This window comes from Hordeum vulgare, chromosome 4H (genome assembly GCF_904849725.1).
Source record: "Hordeum vulgare subsp. vulgare chromosome 4H, MorexV3_pseudomolecules_assembly, whole genome shotgun sequence".
NCBI classification, from domain to species: domain Eukaryota; kingdom Viridiplantae; phylum Streptophyta; class Magnoliopsida; order Poales; family Poaceae; genus Hordeum; species Hordeum vulgare.
This window is the reverse complement of record NC_058521.1, coordinates 569,755,676-569,769,862: the sequence shown is the minus strand read 5'-3', so window position 1 is coordinate 569,769,862 and position 14,187 is coordinate 569,755,676.

The window sequence follows — 14,187 nt, the reverse complement described above, 5'->3', positions numbered from 1 at the left end:
CTCCACAGAAATCCGATCTAGAGGCAAAACTATGTGGAAAAGGCTTGAGTTCCACGTGTCAAAGTTGTGTCTCAAAAACCCTTAAACCGCGAGTATATATAGGAGGAGGGGAGGGGCTATCCTTGGGGCACAAGGGCCCCAAGGGTGCGCCGGCCGAAGTGGAGAGGAGGACTCCTTCTCCAATTCGGTTTGGGAAGGAGGAGTCCTCGTGTTCCTTCCCACCTCCCTCTTTCCTTTTTTTTTCCTTTCCTTTGGTATTTTTACTTGTGGCGCCATAGCCCTCTTGGGCTGGCTCCACCAGCCCTGTAAGGACTTGGTGTGCCACACTAAGGCCATGGGCTCACTCCCGGGTGCGTGGGCCCCTCCCGGTAAACACCCGGAACCCATAAATCACTCCCGATACACTGTCGAAAATGCCCGAAACTTTCCGGTGACCAAATAAAACCATCCTATATATCAATCTTTGTTTTCGGACTATTTCGGAAACCCTCGTGACGTCTGTGATCTCATCCGGGACTCCGAACAACATTCGGTAATGACACATATAAGTCAACTATACTAAAACATCATCGAACCTTAAGTGTGCAGACCCTGCGGGTACGAGAACTATGCAGACATGACCTGAGACAACCCTCGGTCAATATCCAATAGATGGACCTGGATGCCCATATTGAATCCTACATATTCTCCGAAGATATTATCGGTTGAACCTCAGTGTCAAGGATTCATATAATCCCGTATGTCATTCCCTTTGTCCTCCGATATGTTACTTGCCCGAGATCCGATCGTCGGTATCCGCATACCTATTTCAATCTCGTTACCGACAAGTCTCTTTACTCGTTCCATAATACAAGATCCCGTGACTTACACTTAGTCAGATTGCTTGCAAGGCTTGTTTGTGATGTTGTATTATCGAGTGGGCCCCGAGATACCTCTCAGTGACAAATCCCTGTCTTGATCCATACTAACTCAATGGACACCTTCGGAGATACCTGTAGAGCATCTTTATAGTCACCCAATTACGTTGCGACGTTTGATACACACAAGGTATTCCTCCGGTGCCAGTGAGTTATATGATCTTATGGTCATAGGAATAAATACTTGACAGGCAGAAAACAATAGCAACAAAATGACACGATCAATATGCTACGTTCATAGTTTGGGTCTAGTCCATCACATGATTCTCCTAATGATGTGATCTAGTTATCAAATGACAATACTTGCACATAGTTAGAAAACCTTGAATATCCTTGATCAACTGGCTAGCCAACTAGAGGCTTGCTAGGGACATTGTTTTGTCTATGTATCCACACATGTATCTATGTTTTCATTCAATACAATTATAGCATGGATAATAAATGATTATCTTGAAACAGGAAATATAATAATAACTATTTTATCATTGCCTCTAGGGCATATTTCCAACAAACACCTCTACTAAAATGCTTAAATACATCATTTTCCCGAGGTTTGGAGTCCCTAGATATATAATGACTCATGATGGTTCACATTTTATTCAAGGTGCTTTTTGTAAACTTCTAGCTAAATACGATGTTAACCATAGAATTGCATCACCTTATCATCCTGAGTCTAGTAGCCAAGTTGAATTGAACAACCGAGAAACAAAATTAATCTTGCAAAATATTGTCAATAGGTCTAGAAAGAATTGGACTAAGAAACTAGATGATGCTTTATAGGCTTATAGAACTGCTTATAAAAATCATATGGTGATGTCTCGTGTGATGGCCCCAGCTTAATCATACACGCATATGCGTACGGTCAAGATCAGGGATTCACAAGAAGATATCACAACACAACTCTGGACACAAATAAAATAATTCAAGCTTTATATTACAAGCGAGGGGCCTCGAGGACTCGAATACATAAGCTCAAGTACATAAGAGTCAGCCGAAGCAACATTATATGAGTACAGACATAACAAACAAGTTTTGCCTAAATAAAGCTAGCACAAAATATACATAGATAGAAAAGGCAAGGCCTCCTCTGTGGGAGCCTCCAAACTACTCCTGGTCATTGATACGCCTCCAACGTATCTATAATTTTTATGGTTTCATGCTATTATCCTGTCAAACTTTGGATGTTTTGTATGCGTTTTATATCTTTTTGGGACTAACTTATTAACTCAGTGCCAAGTGCCAATTCCTGTTTTTTTCCGTGTTTTTGACCCCTTTCAGAGGAGGATTTTAAACGGAGTCCAAACGGAACGAAACCTCCAAAAAGATTTTTACCGAAACAGAAGAAGATCGGGAAGCTTGAGAACCAAGGCAGGGGGCCACCAGGGACCCCACAAGCCCCCTAGTCGCGGCCAGGGGGGCCCGCGCCTCCCAGGCTTGGGGGCTCCCTGGACCACCTCCGCCCTAGGTCTTTTGCCTATATATTCCCTAAAATCCCAGAAAAAATCAGGAGATCATCGAAAGTACTTTTCCGCCGCCGCGAGCTTCTGTCTCTGCAATATCCCATCTGGGGCACGTTCTGGTGCCCTGCCGGAGGGGGATTCGGATACGGAGGGCTTCTTCATCAACACCATGACCTCTCCGATGATGCGTGAGTAGTTCACCACAGACCTTCGGGTCCATAGCTAGTAACTAGATGGCTTCTTCTCTCTCTTGGATCTTTAATACAAAGTTCTTCATGATCTTCATGGAGATCTATTCGATGTAACCTTCTTTTGCGGTCTGTTTGTCGAGATCCGATGAATTGTGGATTTATGATCTGATTATCTATGAATATTATTTGAGTCTCCTCTGATCTCTTATATGCATGATTTCGTATCCTTGTAATTCTCTTCGAGTTGTGGGTTTCGTTTGGCCAACTTGATCTATAATTCTTGCAATGGGAGAAGTGCTTGGTTTTGGGTTCATACTGTGCGCTGTCCTCACCCAGCGATAGAAGGGGTAGCGAGGTGATAAACCACAAGTATAGGGGATCGCAACAGTTTTCAAGGGTAGAGTATTCAACCCAAATTTATTGATCCGACACAAGGGGAAGCGAAAGAATATTCTCAAGTATTAGCAGTTGAGTTGTCAATTCAACCACACCTGAAAGACTTAGTATCTGTAGAAAAGTATCAGTAGCAAGGTAATATGATAGCAATAGTAGCAACAGTAACTAGTAGCAACAAAGTGACAGCAGTAGCAGCAGTGACAGCAGTAGCGGCAAAGTAACGTAGCAAGGACCAATAGGAAAAACTCGTAGGCATTGGATCGGTGATGGATGATTATGCCGGATGGTATTCATCATGCAACAGTTATAACACGGAGAGATATGTAACTAGCTCCAGTTCGTCAATATGATGTAGGAATGTATTCCGTATGTAGTCATACGTGCTTAGGGAAAAGAACTTGCATGACATCTATTGTCCATCCCTCCCGTGGCAGCGGGGTCCTAATGGAAACTACGGGATATTAAGGTTCTCCTTTTAATAAAGAACCGGACCAACGCATTAACACTTAGTGAATACATGAACTCCTCATACTATGGTCATCTCCGGGAGTGGTTCCGGCTATTGTCACTCCGGGGTTGCCGGGTCATAACACATAGTAGGTGACTACAACTTGCAAGATAGGATCAAGAACACACATATATTGGTGACAACATAATAGGTTCAGATCTGAAATCATGGCACTCGGGCCCTAGTGACAATCATTAAGCATGGCAAAGTAGTAGCAACATCAATCTCAGAACATAGTGGATACTAGGGATCAATCCCCGTCAAAACTAACTCGATTACATGATATATCTCATCCAACCCATCACCGTCTAGCAAGCCTACGATGAGATTACTCACGAACGGTGAAGAGCATCATGGAATTGGCGATGAAGGAAGGTTGGTGATGACGATGGCGATGATATCCCTTCTCCGGAGCCCAGAACGGACTCCAGATCTGCCCTGCAGAGGAAGAACAGGTGGTGGCGGCGCCTCCGTATCGTAAAACGTGATGAACTCTCCTCCCTGATTTTTTTCGGACGAAAGGGACTAAATAGAGCTGGAATTGGAGGCGGTGGAGCAACGTGGGCCCACAAGCCTGCCAGGCGCGGCCAGGGGGGTTGCGCCTCGTGGGCTTGTGGGCTCCACGCTCCACTTCTCCGGTTGATTCTTGCGCTAGTATTTTTTATATATTCCACAAAAAATCCCCGTAAATTTCTAGGTCATTCCGAGAACTTTTATTTCTACGGAAAAACAACACCATGGCAATTCTGCTGAAAACATCGTTAGTCCGGGTTAGTTCCATTCAAATCATGCAAATTAGAGTCCAAAACAAGGGCAAAAGAGTTTGGAAAAGTAGATACGACAGAGATATCACGAGGCACGCATCGCGTTGTTACCATCAAGGGTAAAAAGATGGGGTTTATATCTATTGCATGAATTTATCCCTCTACATCATGTCATCTTGCTTAAGGCGTTACTCTGTTTGTTATGAATTCAATACACTAGATGCATGCAGTATAGTGGTCGATGTGAGGAGTAATAGTAGTAGATGAAGAAAGTATCGGTCTACTTGTCTCGGACGTGATGCTTATATGTATGATCATTGCCTTAGATATCATCATGACTTTGCGCGATTCTATCAATTGCTCGACAGTAATTCGTTCACCCACCGTAATACTTGCTATCAGGAGAGAAGCCTCTAGTGAACACTATGGCCCCCGGGTCTACTTCACATCATATTTTCAGCTCTACACTTTAACTTTGTTGCACTTTCCACCTTCAGATCTCACGTTGCAATTAATCGTGAATGGATTGACAACCCCTTTATAGCGTTGGGTGCAAGTTTGTTTGTTTTTGCATAGGTACATTGGTGACTTGCCTTGATACTCCTACTGGATTGATACCTTGGTTCTCAAACTGAGGGAAATACTTACTGCTACTGTGCTGCATCACCCTTTCCTCTTCAAGGGAAAAACCAACGCAAGCTCAAGAGGTAGCAAGTACTCATCCAAAGTACTCGCAAGACTTACATTAGATCTATGATAAATATGCATTGTTTTGAAAGGAATGGGGCTATATCTTTGGAATGAATTGCAAAAATACCACAAGAGAGAGGAAATGCCTAGTCCTATCGAAGATTAGCATCTTCAGGGTCTTGCAACATTAGAAGAGTTCAGATCAGTATAACATATACAAACATGTTGTAACAAGGCCCAGAGATTCTTCCTTGACTTCCTGGGACGAAGCAATCTCGAAGCCAACATTTCAATTTAATATCACTAGTATCCATTTCTAGTTATAGAAGATTAGGATACTTTCTGACTGTCCGTTACCATGGACATGACTATTCGAATAGATATACTTCCATGCAGGGGTGCACTAGCTAAGCCAAGACAGTTGATTAACTCCAGCCAGACACACCTTCTTGGGTCATGCCTGGCCTCGGCCGATCGATACGTCGTAGTCCTACCCAGGCTTAACAGAGAGGCCAACATGCCGGTCTACTCCTAAGTGCTGAGGGATCTTGGTCACATCGCCCTTTGCACACTCCTACACATTATGTGGACGATCGATGTTAGTCCTGGCACCTCTTAATACAAAAACGATGCTTATGCGGGCCACCCGGACGCATGCCGCACATTGTGGCATTTGAAGAGCCTTCGGACGAATGTATGGCGAGAGTGCCCATACTTATTCTCGTGTGGCGGTTACTGCGATAAAGGCGAGAGGCCTACTCATATCACATATCCAAACCCATTAGTGACTTTGTAACTCGCGACAATGATCAATGTTCCTGTCGCTCCGTCTAGATGATGTAAGGCAAGAGTGAGGCCCATCCCTCTCCTAGAAAGTCTGCCTCCCCGACCGTGCCTCGTAATTCACTCGCAGGTACCTTCCCGGTGAACTCGTCTACACATCACTCGCGGGTAACCCTTTGGGACGTCCCGTCTTTCTGGTGAATCAAGGGGGAAAGAAAAAGTAACTGTGTGGCCATAACATCAAGGGCGGAACCAAGGAGTCACCCTCGATGGATTCCAATTGATGTAACCATCAAGGCGACCAGGGAGGAATCACCTTCAAGGGTCACACTTGAGGAGTTGAACGACACAGTCATTATCGGGAGTGGTGAAGGAGGAATCACCCTCGAAGTCCAGGACCGACTAGCTATGCTACAACATATTTCTTCTTCTTCTTCTTCTTCTTCTTCTTATTCTCCTTCTTCTTCTTCTTCTTCTTATTCTCCTTCTTCTTCTTCTCCTTGATGACCCACAAGTATAGGGCATCTATCGTAGTCCTTTCAAAGTAAGAGTGTCGAACCCAACGAGGAGCAGAAGGATCTGACAAGTGGTTTTCCGCAAGGTAATATGTGCAAGCACTGAAATTATCGGTAACAAGTAGTTGTGTGGTGAGATGATTCGTAGCAGGTAGCAAGTAACAACGGTAACAAAGGTGCAGCAAAGTGGCCTAATCCCTTTTGTAGCAAGGGACAAGCCTGAACAAAGTCTTATAGGAGGTAAAACGCTCCCGAGGACACATGGGAATTTCTATCAAGCTAGTTTTCATCATGTTCATATGATTCGCGTTCGTTACTTTGATAGTTTGATATGTGGGTGGACCGGCGCTTGGGTACTGCCCTTACTTGGACAAGCATCCCACTTATGATTAACCCCTCTCGCAAGCATCCGCAACTACGAAAGAAGAATTAAGACAAAGTTTAACCATAACATAAAACTAGTGGATCCAAATCAGCCCATTACGAAGCAACGCATAAACTAGGGTTTAAGCTTCTGTCACTCTAGCAACCCATCATCTACTTACTACTTCCCAATGCCTTCCTCTAGGCCCAAATAATGGTGAAGTGTTATGTAGTCGACGTTCACATAACACCACTAGAGGAGAGACAACATACAACACATCAAAATATCGAACGAATACCAAATTCACATGACTACTTATAGCATGACTTATCCCATGTCCTCAGGAACAAAAGTAACTACTCACAAAGCATAATCATATTCATGACCAGAGAAGTAATGAGTAGCATCAAAGATCTGAACATATAATCTTCCACCAAGTAATCCAACTAGCATCAACTACACAGAGTAATTAACACTACTAGCAACCTTACAAGTACCAATCGGAGTCGCGAGACGGAGATTGGTTACAAGAGATGAACTAGGGTTTGGAGATGAGATGGTGCTGATGAAGATGTTGATGGTGACGAGTCCCCTCCGATGATAGGAGTGTTGGTGATGATGATGGCGACGATTTCCCCCTCCGGGAGGGAAGTTTCCCTGGCAGGATCGTCCTGCCGGAGCTCTAGATTGGTTCTGCTCAAGTTATGCCTCGTGGCGGCGGCGAATCCTCCAAAAAACCTCCTCCTGATTTTTTCCAGACCAAAACCCTTCTTGTAGCAAAAGAGGGGGGCCAGTGGGCCAGCAGGGAGCTCACAAGCCCCCTAGGCGCACCCAGGGGGGTAGGCCGCGCCTAGCAGGCTTGTGGCCTCCTGCTAGCGCCCCTCATGCACTTCTTCGGCCCAGTATTTTTTATAAATCCCAAAAAAAATCCTCGTTGATTTTCACGGCTTTTGGAGTTGCGCAGAATAGGCATCTCAAACTTGCTCCTTTTTCAGGCCAGAATTCGAGCTGCCGGCATTCTCCCTCTTCATGTAAACCTTGCAAAATAAGAGAGAAAAGGCATAAGTATTGTACCTTGAAGTTTAATAATAGCCCAAAAAGCGATAAATATCAACATGAAAGCATGATGCAAAATTGACGTATCAACTCCCCCAAGCTTAGACCTCGTTTGTCCTCAAGCGAAAGCCGAGCTCAATAAATATGCCCACATGTTTAGAGAGAGAGGTGTCGAGAAAACAAGATACGAACATGCAGGCATCATGATCATAGTTAGAACAGCAATACCATCATATCATCTCTTATGCTAAAGTGACAATTCCTTCACAAAGTAAAGCATGGATCAAGAACCTTACCGAGAATTAACAACCGATAGCCTTTAGTCATTGAAGCAATTACAATTTATCACAACATCGGAAAGAGTCAAATAAGAGCTTGTAAAGCAAATCCACATACTCAATCATATTTTCGTTCTCTACAATTGCTACAACTAACGTGGTACTCATGATATCAAACTTTCAGCTGGACACAGAGAAAGATAGGGGATTATAGTTTCGCCTCCCAACCATTTACCCCAAGGGTAATGTCAACAATAATAATTCATGAATACTTACTTCCAAGTTGACATATGAATATAGATCTTTCCCTAGCATATGACGTTAGCCAAGATAAAGGCGAAATAAGGAATTGGTGTAGATCACCATGACTCTTTCAAGAGCAAAAAGTAAAGGTACAAGAAAGGCCCTTCACAGAGGGAAGCAGAGGTTGTCATGCACTTTTGAGGTTTGGATGTGTGTCCTCTTAGTGTGGAGGAACGTCACTTTATATTGCCTCCTGTGATAAAGAACATTATTATGCAGTCTGTCGCTTTTATGTTTTCATCATCACGGTTTCGTACAAAGCTTATTTCCCACGCACTAATAGATCATACATATTAGGGAGCAATTTTTATTGCTTGCACCGATGACAACTTACTTGAGGGATCTTAGTCAATCCATAGGTAGGTATGGTGGACTCTCATGGCAAAACTGGGTTGAAGGTTTGTGGATGCACAAGTAGTATCTCTACTTGGTGCAGGAGTTTTGGCTAATATGAGGTGGAAGCAATCGTCACATGCTAAGGGATCTCTATTCATATAACATTGTTCGGAACCAAGCAAACACAATTCATTATGTTGTCTTCCTTGTCCAACATCTACTTCTAAGCATGTAATAGTTTAGTGAGTGTTCACAATCATAGATGGTGTCAAAGATGATATATATTTATATGTGAACCTCTCCTTCTTTATCACTTCCTAGTAATTGCAACAATGACCAAGGTCTACGTTTGTTTATCCTCAACAAGTTTCAATCATCATTCTTTTTATATGTGAAGCCATCACTTCCCATAAGATCATTGCATGATCTTTTCATGCTTTTGTTCTTTTCTCATTCTCTTGATCATGGCATGAGGCAAAGCCCTTAACTAAGACACTCTTTATTATATGGCTCGCGAGCTCGAATACATCGGGGGTGACACAAAGCAAAACTCAAGCCTAAAACACTAAGGACTTTAATCTACTAGAGAAAGAGAAAATTGAAAAGGAACAAACTAAAACAAAAGTAAAGGCAAAAGATGTGATGGTGATACGATACCGGGGCAAATCCCCCAAGCTTGGCACAAGCCAAGGCGATTGCCCATACCCATGCTTAGTTGTATTCCTTTGGAGGTGATGGTGGTGGAGTTGTTGCAGAGGTCTTGAACTTGTTTAATTTACACTTGAGCATAAAATTTTGCTCCCTGAAATCATCATTTTCCTCTTCAAGCCTCAACACCCTTTGGCATAATTCCTGCTTACCCTCCTGCAAGAAACGAGAAGGGATAAACAAAGTCTTAGGCTTCTTCTTTGAGTCAGGGAGGCTCGACTTCTTGAACTCCACATGTGTGTGTCCAAGTTGAGGTAGAGGAGCCTCCTCCTCATCGGAACTTGTTTGTTCCTTCCCCTTGGGATCATAATCTTCTTCCTCATCAGTGGTCTAGCCATAAGGATCCAAGTCCTCATAGACCTTGGGGTTAGCACGATAATCGGCCACATAGCTCTCCCCCTCTGAATCTTGAGAAGACATCTTGCCCTAAATCTGCGGCAGAAAACAGGCTCGAAACGAAAACAGAGGAAATCTGCGTGATACGAGGGTCAGACCTTACGGGAGAATATATAATGATTTTTTTCCGACCAGAAGGTGTACTCCGCAAGAAAACGGAGTCCGGGAGGCACACGAGGTGGCCACAAGCCCCCCAGGCGCGGCCAGGGGGGTGGCCCGCGCCTGGCAAGCTTGTCGCCTCCTCGTGCTCTTTCCGGACTATTTCAAAATTTTCTGTTTTTCTAAATATTCCAAAACAGAGAAAAATTCCTACTCGAAATTTTTTGGAGTCTGTTTACTTACCGAATCACATACCTCTTCGTTTTCGGAGTCTGAAACATGCTGATAAATATCCCTTAGGTATTCTTCCGGAGTTATGGTATTGATAATATTGCTTTCAACATTTATGGGAGTACCTAAGATATAATGCTTGATTCTCTACCCATTTACAACTCTCGGACAATTACCTTCCGTGTTGTTGATCTTGATAGCACCGGAACGATATACTTCCTCAACGATATAGGGACCTTCCCATTTAGAGAGAAGCTTTCGTGCAAAAAAATCTTAAACGAGAATTATATAGCAAGACATAATCACCTACATTGAGCTCACGCTTTTGTATCCTTTTATCATGCCACCTCTTAACCTTTTCTTTGAACAACTTGGCATTCTCATATGCCTGAGTTCTCCATTCATGAAGTGAGCTAATATCAAATAACCTCTTCTCACCAGCAAGTTTGAAATCAAAGTTGAGCTCTTTGATTGCTCAATAAGCATTATGCTCTAGCTCAAGAGGTAAATGACATGCTTTACCGTACACCATTTTGTACAGAGACATGCCCATGGGATTCTTATAGGCAGTTCTATAAGCCCACAGTGCATCATCGAGCTTCTTAGACCAATTCTTTCTAGACCTATTGACAGTCTTTTGCAGAATTAGTTTAATCTCTCTATTTCTTAGCTCTACTTGACCACTAGACTGAGGGTGATAGGGGGACACAATTCTATGGTTAACATCATACTTAGCAAGCGTTTTACGGAAAGCATCATGAATGAAATGTGAACCACCGTCAGTCATTAGATATCTAGGGACTCCAAATCTAGGGAAAAATAACTTCTTTAAGCATCCTGATAGAGGTGTTGTGATCAGCACTACTAGTGGGGATAGCTTCTACCCACTTAGTGACGTAATCAAAAGCAACTAGGATATGAGTATACCCATTGGATTTTGGAAAAGGTCCCATATAATCAAAGCTCCAGACATCAAATGGTTCAATGACAAGTGAATAGTTCATAGGCATTTCCTGACGTTTACCGATATTACCTATTCTTTGACATTCGTCACAAGACAGGGCAAACTTACGGGCATCCTTGAAGAGAGTGGGCCAATAGAAACCTCATTGCAATACCTTGTGTGCAGTTCTATCTCCCGCATGGTGTCCTCCGTAGGCCTCGGAGTGACACTTCTGTAGGATCTGTCCCTGTTCATGTTCAGGTACACAACGTCTAATAACACCATCTACTCCTTCCTTATAAAGGTGAGGATCATCCCAGAAGTAATGTCTCATGTCAAAGAAGAATTTCTTCTTTTGCTGGTATGTGAAACTAGGTGGTATATATTTGGCAACGATATAGTTCGCATAATCAACATTCCACGGTGCACTACGTGAAGTATTGATGACATTCAGTTGCTCATCAGGAAAGCTATCATCAATAGGTTGTGGGTCATCAAGAACATTCTCCAACCTAGACAAGTTATCTGACAGTGGGTTATCAACACCCTTCCCGTCAACAACATGCAAATCAAATTCCTGTAGCAAGAGAACCCATCTGATAAGTCTAGGTTTAGCGTATTTCTTCTCCATGAGGTACTTAATAGCAGCATGATCAGTGTGAATAGTGACTTTGGAATCAACTATGTAAGATTTGAACTTTTCACATGCAAACACGACTGCTAAAAATTCATTTTCCGTAGTAGCATAGTTTCTTTGGGTACTATCTAGAGTTTTACTAGCATAGTGAATAACATTCAACTTCTTATCAGCTCTTTGCCCTAGGACAACACCAACAGAATAATCACTAGCATCACACATGATTTCAAAAGGTAAGTTCCAATCAGGTGGTTGAACAATAGGTGCAGTTATCAAAGCGTTCTTAAGTATTTCGAAGGCTTCCTCACAATCATCGTCAAAAACAAAAGGAATATCCTTTTGCAAGAGATTGGTAAGAGGCCTAGAAATCTTAGAGAAGTCTTTCATAAACCTTCTATAGAAACCAACATGACCAAGGAAACTTCTTATACCTTTGATATTTGTGGGGTATATCATTTTCTCGATTGCATCAACCTTAGCCTTATCGACTTCAATGCCTCTTTCAGAAATTTTATGTCCTAAGACGATGCCTTCATTAACCATAAAGTGGCACTTCTCCCAATTCAAGACAAGATTGGTATCTTTACATCTCTCCAAGACTCGATCAAGGTTGCTGAGGCAATCATCGAAAGAAGACCCATAAACGGAGAAGTCATTCATGAAAACCTCAACAATCTTTTCGCAAAAGTCAGAGAATATAGCCATCATACATCTTTGAAAGGTGGCAGGTGCATTACATAAGCCAAAAGGCATACGTCTGTAAGCAAAGCTACCGAAAGGGCAGGTGAAAGTGGTTTTCTCCTGATCAGATTGTGCAACAGTATTTGGGAGAAACCAGAATAACCATCTAGAAAGCAGAGTATATCCAATAGAGCACGGTGCTTCCTCAGAGTTTTTAGTAACTTCTTTTCTTCATGCTCTGAGAGGCTAGCACTAATAATAATAGGATATATCTCTTTTTCATCAAGATAAGCATACTTAAGAGTATCTGGCAACTGTTTAAGCTCGAACACAGGATCACCCTTTGGTGGGGGTGGATCCCCAAGCAGTTCAACAGGAAAATTATTCTGAAGGATAGGATATTGTTCTAAGACAACTCTATCTATCTCATTCCTTTCATCCATATGCATATCATTTTCATGCTCAAGCAAGTATTGCTCTAGGGGATCAGTAGGAGGCACGGCAATAGAAGCTAAGGCAATAGTTTCATCCTTACTAGGCAACTCTTTTTCATGAGGTTGTCTACCAAACTTGGAGAAATTGAACTCGTGTGACACACCTTCAAAGCCAACAGTGACAGTTTGCTTCTCACAGTCAATATGAGCATTGACGGTATTGAGAAAGGGTCTGCCAAATATGATGGGACAAAAGCTATCTTGGGTGGTAGCAAGAACGAGGAAATCAACAGGATACTTCGTTTTACCACACAAGACTTCAACATCCCTAACAATTCCCATAGGGCAGATAGTATCTATATTTGCAAGCTGAATAGTGACATCAATAGGTTCTATCTCAACAGGTGCAATCTCGTTATTAATTTCATCATATAAGGATTGAGTATTGCACTAACACTAGCACCCACGTGACATAAACCATGATAACAATGATCTCCTATCTTAACAGAAACAACTAGTGTGCCAACAACATGCCTATGTTTGTCTCTAGCGTGTGGTTTAGCAATTCTAGCAGCATCTTCACAGAAGTGAATATCATGGCCATCAACATTGTCGGACATGAGATCTTTGATAATAGCAATGCTAGGTTCAACTCTAATTTGCTCAGGGGGTGTAGGTGTTCTAATGTAGCCTCTACGTATCAGAGTTGAAGCTTTAGAATGATCCTTTATCCTAACAGGGAAAGGTGGTTTCTCAATGTAAGCACTTGGAACAATAGGATCATTATAGGCAATGACTCTCTCTTCAACTGGATTGGGTTTAACTACATTGACTTCTAAGGGAGGATGCTATTTAAACCACTTCTCTTTGGGGAGATCAATATGAGCAGCAAATGATTCACACAATGAAGCTACTATCTCAGAATCAAGTCCATACTTAGCGCTAAAATCACAAAAAGTATTTGTTTCAACAAAGGATTTAACGCAATCAAACTTGAAATTCATACCTGACTCCTTACCTTCATCAAGCTCCCAATCTTCAGAGTTGCGTTTAATTCTCTCCAATAAATTCCATCTGAAGTCAATATCTCTCTTCATAAAAGAACCGGTACAAGAAGTGTCAAGCATGGTGCGATCATCATGAGAAAGCCGAGCATAGAAGTTCTGAATGATAATTTCTCTCGAGAGCTCATGGTTGGGGCATGAATATAGCATTGATTTAAGCCTCCCCTAAGCTTGAGCGATGCTTTCTCTGTCACGAGGCCAAAAATTATAAATATAATTCCGATCATGATGTACTAAATGCATAGGATAAAACTTTTGATGAAATTGCAATTTCAACCGATTGTAGTTCCATGATCCAGTATCATCACATAGCCTATACCATGTCAACGCCTTATCCCTCAAAGATAAGGGAAAGACCTTCTTCTTGACCTCATCCTCGGGCAAACCTGCAAGCTTAAATAAACCACAAACTTCATCTACATAGATTAAATGC